Genomic DNA, 8,250 nt, shown 5'->3' on the forward strand with positions numbered 1-8,250 from the left:
ACATAGCGAATCTCGAGGACCGCACCGAGTGCCGAAGTAAACTCACAAATATAAAATTTGAGTCAAGAACATCACGACAACCTGGGAGAAGGTGGACACAGGAGCGGAAGAGTAAGTATTCAGAGAGGATAATGAGATTTTGGGAATAAAAGAGGAAAAACGCCGGAAGATGTAATTATTTATTCAAGTTCAATCGCTCTCCTTAAAGGGAACAATCGTGTAAATAAATAAATAAAATAATACCAACGATTTTCCGTGGCTTCACCTAACTCGTGTCTCTTGTACAGTTAACATCCTGTGTATGCCGGACGAGCATAACAGCCAACTATTGTATACTGTGGTTGGGAGCCGAATCTCTTAATGAAGATAAATTATCATTGAACGTAATAAATCCCCCTCCACAAGGAGGAGCGAGCGGTCCCCAAGTAAAACCAATTTGTGAAGATGGTGTCTCTGCGTATCCCAGGGCAGAGCTGTGCAATCAGCTTGCAATAGACAGAGCGGATCACGTGTTGCTTTCGGATCAACAGTCAGCACACGGACTGAATAATTTATGGCATTGCACTGAGCTGCCTCTGCATAGGCTGTCATGGCATTGTAAACACTCCGGCAAAACACTCCACCAGGGGGCAATAAATAATGAAACACATCGCAACACTTCCAATATCAATTATGGCATCATATCCTCGCTATGGGATTAGAGACCATTTGCCTTTTATTTGATGTAATTTTTAGAAATGGCCAATGCAATAGAGAGATATAGAGAACTAATCTTACTAAAAAATAAACGAACATGGACAACATATAGCATGTGAGACAAGAATGTTGGTTATCTCCTTTGCTCTTTAATATATATGTCTGTACGAAATTTCAAGAAATACTAATATTTTAAATGAGTTAGTTGAGGAGGGGACAACGGATATGTAGAGGTTCGTTGATGACATAACTCTGATACCAGAAATCGAAGGTGACCTAAACTTTTAGGAGAATACAAGGTGAAAATTGACAAAAGTATAACGGAAGTAGTTGTTACTATTATGTTCATCATTCGGGTAGGAGCGTCCATATAACATATTTTAATCTTCTTCGTGTGAGGAGTGTTTCCTGAAAGTTTAATCTATCTTAATGCTACATCCAGTATATAACTATACTAAAGAGCAAATTCTAAGACATTCATTGGTGTATTTATTATACATGATTGTGAAATTATATGATGATGGGAGTGATAAAGTTACGTTTGACTTTGATGCCAGAAATTATTCAATCATTTTTCTGGAATTATCCGCTTCACCTTTAAACCGGCGCCTTTATAGGAATGGTCTGAATCATGCTCCGGTTCATGGGGTGGTTTGAAAGTAAGAGGGCTGAAAAGGCAGGTTGTAATTTCACAAAGAGGAACAGCCCGCACAGTTTTAATTACTGTATGGATAGGGTGGAAGTACACAGAGGGATCACTGTTTTAGTACCAAGGTGTTAATACAGTATAAAGAAAGATCGTCATTGGGGTAATCAGCTTGTTGCAGATCTCTTCATGTGGTTGTGGATGTATTTAGAGGCATTGTAGTAAGGATGTAAAGGAGAGGGCGTATTTAGAGTAGATTCCAATGTACTGGACACTCAAAAGGTTCACTTCATTCGAGAAGTAGGAAAGATCCAAAGGAAAACAGCATACTTTTTTCTGGGTGATGTCCGGCAAAACAATAGTGTTACGGAAATATTGCAAACTTTGGGCTGGGAAGACGAGCTCTTCGACTAAGTGGAACGTTCCGAGCTGTCAGTAAAGAGATGGCTTGGAGTTAAATTAGTAGACGAATAAACCTGAGTGAAGATTTTAAAGTTAGGAATGATCATAATACGGTATGAAGAAAACTTGAACGTCAAGAGGACAAACTGGAAGTAAATATTCGTTTATTCGAAGACGACTTGGGGATTGGAATAATTGATCAAATATTCTATATTTACGATGTCATTTATGGAAAGACTTAGTAAACAATTTATATGGAGTCTGACATCTGAAAGATAGCCCTAAATACAAATGAACGAAAACTGATGATTTGATTGGGGGTATACTGATGAAAAGCGGAATGGTCAAGAGAATGTACTCAATAACCCTTACACTTTATTGAAAATCTTTCATAACAGGATTATACCGGATATTTGTCGGCACTTCTTCCAGTATTTTTGCCACCTATGGACTTAGTGATCTTCGTGCTTCTTTTCCTGCTTTTCAATTTCATTCTTTCACCTTGTGGTTCCCAGCTCTACTTCTTCTCGACGTTATGTTAGTTCCTGTGTATCTACATTCTGGATGTTGGTCTCTCTTGTACTATGCCTAACTTTATCCAGATCTATGTCATATGTTTCTTTATTTATTGTATCCACTAGTTGCTATTTTTGTTCTTGAACAAGAGGTTGAAAATTCGTTTTGCAAGTTTGATGTTACGCATCCTCATTACGAGAGCAAATAACTTAATTCAAATCTTTATGATCGTGTCTAACATCATTTCGCTTTTTATCTCTTGCATAGGTAGTATTCACTCGTAAAAAGCTGACAACTGTACGTTTTTAATAATTTCTCAGAATTTGCTTTTCCCTTCTCTCTCTCTCTCTCTCTCTCTCTCTCTCTCTTCTCATTTGTCGTATTTTCATTACGAACGTTATTCTGTTCTGTGACGTAGAGATCCTCTAGCTTGATAAAAGTGTTGTAGTATTTGATTTTAGTTTTGTTTGAGGGATTTGTCTTATTATAGGTAACGTTAGCCAGTTGGTATGCTAGTTCCACGTTTCTCGCTCTTAATTTGTTTGTTTACTTTGTGCAGCCCATTTATGTGAATTGTTCCACCTAGATATCTTTATTTGTTGATTTTCCGTTTTATGCTTTTTAGTGCTGTAGGTGAATCCCTGATATTGGTCATGAATTTTATCTTCTCAAAATATGTATGGATTTAAAATGTTCCTGCTATCTCTTTCTGGAGATTTATTTCTTCGTATGCTGTTTTTATACTTTCGAAAGGATTGCGATTTCATCAGCGCGGGCTAATTTACACCAACCCTTTTGTGCTTCCACTCTAATTTTATTTCGTAATGAAGTATCCTTTCTTTCAGCTTTTCTCCCCATACTCTACAAGGTACACCATAATACATTAGGGCTAATAGAATTGTTTCTATTGGAATCCGAACATTAGATTTTAATGTTTAATCCAACTATCATCCGTACACAAACGTATGGACAGTATTATTTCTATTTCACATTTACCTAGCTTATCCAGTGACAGACGGTGAATAATTTTTATTTTTTATTTATCTCCGTTTTTAAATCCAGCTGTATGTTGGAATGCATTATCAATCAACTGGCTAAAAATTCATATATCATTGGTTCATATTTTGCCTGATCAAATATGTGTCACGTATAAATCAAATGAAACAGGGAACTTACAAAAGGCATAAATGAATTATTATATGATCACACTCTCACCATGGAGTGCATAGAATATTAAACAGCGTAGCTCATCAGTTCATGGCCCTATGTTTTATTTATTGGTTTTATGCCTCAGTATACATTATTGCGATCGAACATTGACGAAGAGTTCATCCTGCTACAGATATCAGCATATAACAGTCATTGTTGTGACTCCTTACTGGCGATTAAACACTCCTCACATCGATGAATGTTAACAGATTTTGTTTTAGAATGGATAATGCGTGACTGTACGAGATGAACTTCCAAAATCTGTAAATAAAATGAAATGACGTCTACCTGTCTGTCTGTCTGTCTGTCTGTCCCTGCGCCCTCCGAAACGACGTTATATCTAAACAGCTGGGCGGAATTTCATGGAAGTTCGCGCAAACATTTTCACTTGACTTCTTCTTCTACCGCTTTTCCTACACTGATGCGAACTGTTGTCGCACAAGAAGTTGTTGGCCCTGTTTCACGGCCGGTTGCCCTTCCCGACGCCAACCCTATGTGGAGGTGGTGGTGGTGGTGGTGGTGGTGGTGTTGGTGGTGATTATTGTTTTAAGAGGAAGTACAAATAAGAAACCATCCTCAATATAATACTAATCAGAGAGAAAAAATTGAAGTGATCCGACACTTCGAAAAATGAAGATACCGGCCAAAGAAAGATAGAGGGCCACAAAGGGCGTGAAAATTAAAAAATTCCCTAGGTCTCAATACATAATACAATCGGGGTCGGAAAAAACAAGAGTTGACCAAGAGACCAAGAGATGATAGTAAGGAGGCTGGCACAAGTAAGTTGAAGCAATGTCAGGACTCAGCTAAGTTCGCCAACTCACGCTCCCAAGTTGAGTGCCTCTTGCGACAGGCAGGCGATACCGTAGGTGTTATTCTACCGCCCCCACCAACAGGAGGATCTATGTGGAGAGATGTAATCACAATTGCATGTTTCTGTGGTGGGCGGTAGTGTAGTGTAGTGTATTGTCTGAATGTGAAGAGAAGAGTGTTCGGACAAACACCAATTCAGCGGGCCAGAAGAATTAATCAGACTCCATTAAAAGCCCCGACCCGACCGGGAATCAAACCCGCGACCCCACGAACTGAAGGCCTGAACACTGATTATTTAGACAAGGAGTCGGATGGATCTGTCACTTGACTGTGTTTCTTTCAAAACATATACCTGAAAATATATTATTCACGAAATTGTTTGCAAAAAATCGCGCAACAGCTTTCAGACTAGGTACCATGGTTACGTGACGATATCAGTGATATTCGTGTATTGATATCAAAGTGATAGCCGACATCTTGATAGTCCATGGTTCGATACTTTAATCCTAGACCTAGAACCACGGCTACGTGAGCAAAGTAATGACGGGAGTTCATTAATGCGAAGGCTATAGCCGACATTTTGATGGTCGGGGCAGGTCTAGGATTAGGAAGGAAGCTACTGTGGACTTAATTATGATACATTCCCAGCATTTGCCTGATGTGAAAAATGGGAGACCATGGGAAACCACCTTCAAGTCTGTCGACAGTGGGTCAAAAACCCAAGCCAACGCATACGTGTCCCAAACTCGGTAGCCGACTCATTTGGTGCATAGCAATGGGCGAGTTATTAAAGCCACCGGTGACTTCATTGGCGTAATCAATATGTTCTTGAAGCAAAGGGTAGAAATAACCGGCGAATAAGCAATCTGTCGTCGTATTCGTTGGTGATTCCACTGATTATCATCTCATTCACCGAACTCATTTTATGATGTTTTCGCCAGCGGCAAAAACAGGCGACATTTCAAAGTAATCAGGGATATCTTAGTTCGAAAGTTGCTAAATTGTTAATCAAAATTTTAAACTTCAGGAAGCGATTATGTCTTAATTTTAATTTCAAATTTCGATAAATATCATACACAAAAAATGTAAATGATAAAATATGTGGTATACAATTACTAAATGAATGTTATATCTGTGTTACTATCTTGGCGCCGAAGTCCATCAGAATTATGCCCATACAGTCATTGAAACTTGTGAACTTACCGGTACTATATGTGACATAATTGGCACTGATTGAACACATTCCTCGACGGATTTAACGATAACATTAAAAACTCACGTTATGATAAACGTTTATTGGCATGATGCTGGTAGCCGACATATTGACATATTGACAGTTTGCGGTTTGCTGAACGTCGTGAAAGTCTGTCGGCCTGTGTACACCAAATATGTTCCTCCATAAAGTATGTTTCTTATTGATATTGATCTCATATTTCCAACGGGGAAACTTCAATAGCCCGAGAAACTACTCAGCAATCTGGAAAGAACGTAATTAAAATGTACGAATTTCGTCATATTTATTTATCACTTCAAACTGCAATAGGAATTTGAAATGTGAGCCGTAGTGCGTTAAACTTGGGTAAATTTGGAAAGGAATGATACGTTGCTAAGAATATGCCAGTGGGAACTGAAATAATCCCTACTTAAAGTGTTACAAAATAGTTACAAATTTTGAAATCTGAGTTAGGAATAAACGTGATGGGTGAACCTGTGCCTTTAACTGACGATGGGGGTCATATGAAGCAAATGGAGGAGGAAAGGTTACCTCGGAGAATAATCGACCGCGTCTTGGAGGGTGAGAAAAGCAGAATAAGGCCAAGGTCACGAGGATTTGACTTACTTTTAATTATTTGAGATGTGGCACTAAACGACGGGTACATTCTTTTAAATTCTTTTTTTAATTATCTTCAAAAATTCTGTAATAGTTTAAGGAAAGATTGTGTCTCTTTATTTTTCGCTTTGTCACTCCTGAGCTACCGGATAAACTGAATTGAAATTTGTATGGATGTACCTCGGATATTCAGTTCAAATACAAGCTTATTAAACTTTTCTGAATGGCGGCCATTAATGTATTAGTATTTGCTGAACTTACGCACCTTTCATCCGCTTAAGAGCGAAATAATGAGAAAATGATTAGTCTTATCACCAGATAAAACCTAGCATGTGCATTTAAAATTCAGTTTTCTAAAAGTACATAGGCCGGGCTGAGTGGTTCTCATGGTTGGGGCGCTGGCCTTCTGACCCCAACTTGGCAGGTTTGATCCTGGCTCAGTCCGGCGGTATTTGAAGGTGCTCAAATACGTAATCCTCGTGTCGGTAGATTTACTGGCAGATGGAAGAACTCCTGCGGGATTAAACTCCGGCACCTCGGCGTCTCCGAAAACCGTAAAAGTAGTTAGTGGGGGAATAAAACAAATAACATTATTATTTATAATATATATACATATACATATATATAGCCAATGTTTTTAATCATAATGGTCCTCCGGGAAATTCGGATTTTATGTGTTAAAGCACGCGTTCCAGAGCACCCACCGGCCGAGAGATTTTCGGCTGTGTACTTGTCTGGTTCTTAGTAGGTCCTGTTAAATCACACTGGACAGAGTGTGTGAAGGTTAATGCTGAAAATTACCTATCAAATAAGAGTACAAGCAAAAATCAGTGTCATCATCAGTTCATTCAACAACGGGTTCGTACTTTGAAGTTAAATATAAATTCAAAATTTATTTTTTAAAGTTTTACTGTAAACATAATGCATAGAATATGTTTTTTCATAACAACAAAACAACGTACATGTGTATTTACAATATTTTTTTATTATACTTTGCTCACTCCTTCTTAGAGTAACCTTCAGTTATCTAAAGTAGGAACTACCACGGGATTAAGCTCTGATGTTACTGCTTAATTAATATCCCATAATTACACTGACTGACAGTGACAATGCAACACCAAGGAGGAGTGGTTCGAAAGGGATGAAAGTTGGGGAAAAAACAGAGACGGCACGGACGAATAATTGATGTTTATTTCAAACCGATATGCAGGTTACACAATGCGCACGGCATCGACTCAGTAGGATGTAGGAGCACCGCGAGCGGTGATGCACGCAGAAACACGTCGAGGTACAGAGTCAATAAGAGTGCGGATGATGTCCTGAGGGATGGTTCTCCATTCTCTGTCAACCATTTGCCACAGTTGGTCGTCCGTACGAGGCTGGGGCAGAGTTTGCAAACGGCGTCCAATGAGATCCCACACGTGTTCGATTGGTGAGAGATCCGGAGAGTACGCTGGCCACGGAAGCATCTGTACACCTCGTAGAGCCTGTTGGGAGATGCGAGCAGTGTGTGGGCGGGCATTATCCTGCTGAAACAGAGCATTGGGCAGCCCCTGAAGGTACGGGAGTGCCACCGGCCGCAGCACATGCTGCACGTAGCGGTGGGCATTTAACGTGCCTTGAATACGCACTAGAGGTGACGTGGAATCATACGCAATAGCGCCCCAAACCATGATGCCGCGTTGTCTAGCGGTAGGGCGCTCCACAGTTACTGCCGGATTTGACCTTTCTCCACGCCGACGCCACACTCGTCTGCGGTGACTATCACTGACAGAACAGAAGCGTGACTCATCGGAGAACACGACGTTCCGCCATTCCCTCATCCAAGTCGCTCTAGCCCGGCACCATGCCAGGCGTGCACGTCTATGCTGTGGAGTCAATGGTAGTCTTCCGAGCGGACGCCGGGAGTGCAGGCCTCCAACCAATCGACGGGAAATTGTTCTGGTCGATATTGGAACAGCCAGGGTGTCTTGCACATGCTGAAGAATGGCGGTTGACGTGGCGTGCGGGGCTGCCACCGCTTGGCGGCGGATGCGCGGATCTTCGCGTGCTGACGTCACTCGGGCTGCGCCTGGACCCCTCGCACGTGCCACATGTCCCTGCGCCAACCATCTTCGCCACAAGCGCTGCACCGTGG

Source organism: Anabrus simplex, chromosome 1 (assembly GCF_040414725.1).
Source record: "Anabrus simplex isolate iqAnaSimp1 chromosome 1, ASM4041472v1, whole genome shotgun sequence".
NCBI classification, from domain to species: domain Eukaryota; kingdom Metazoa; phylum Arthropoda; class Insecta; order Orthoptera; family Tettigoniidae; genus Anabrus; species Anabrus simplex.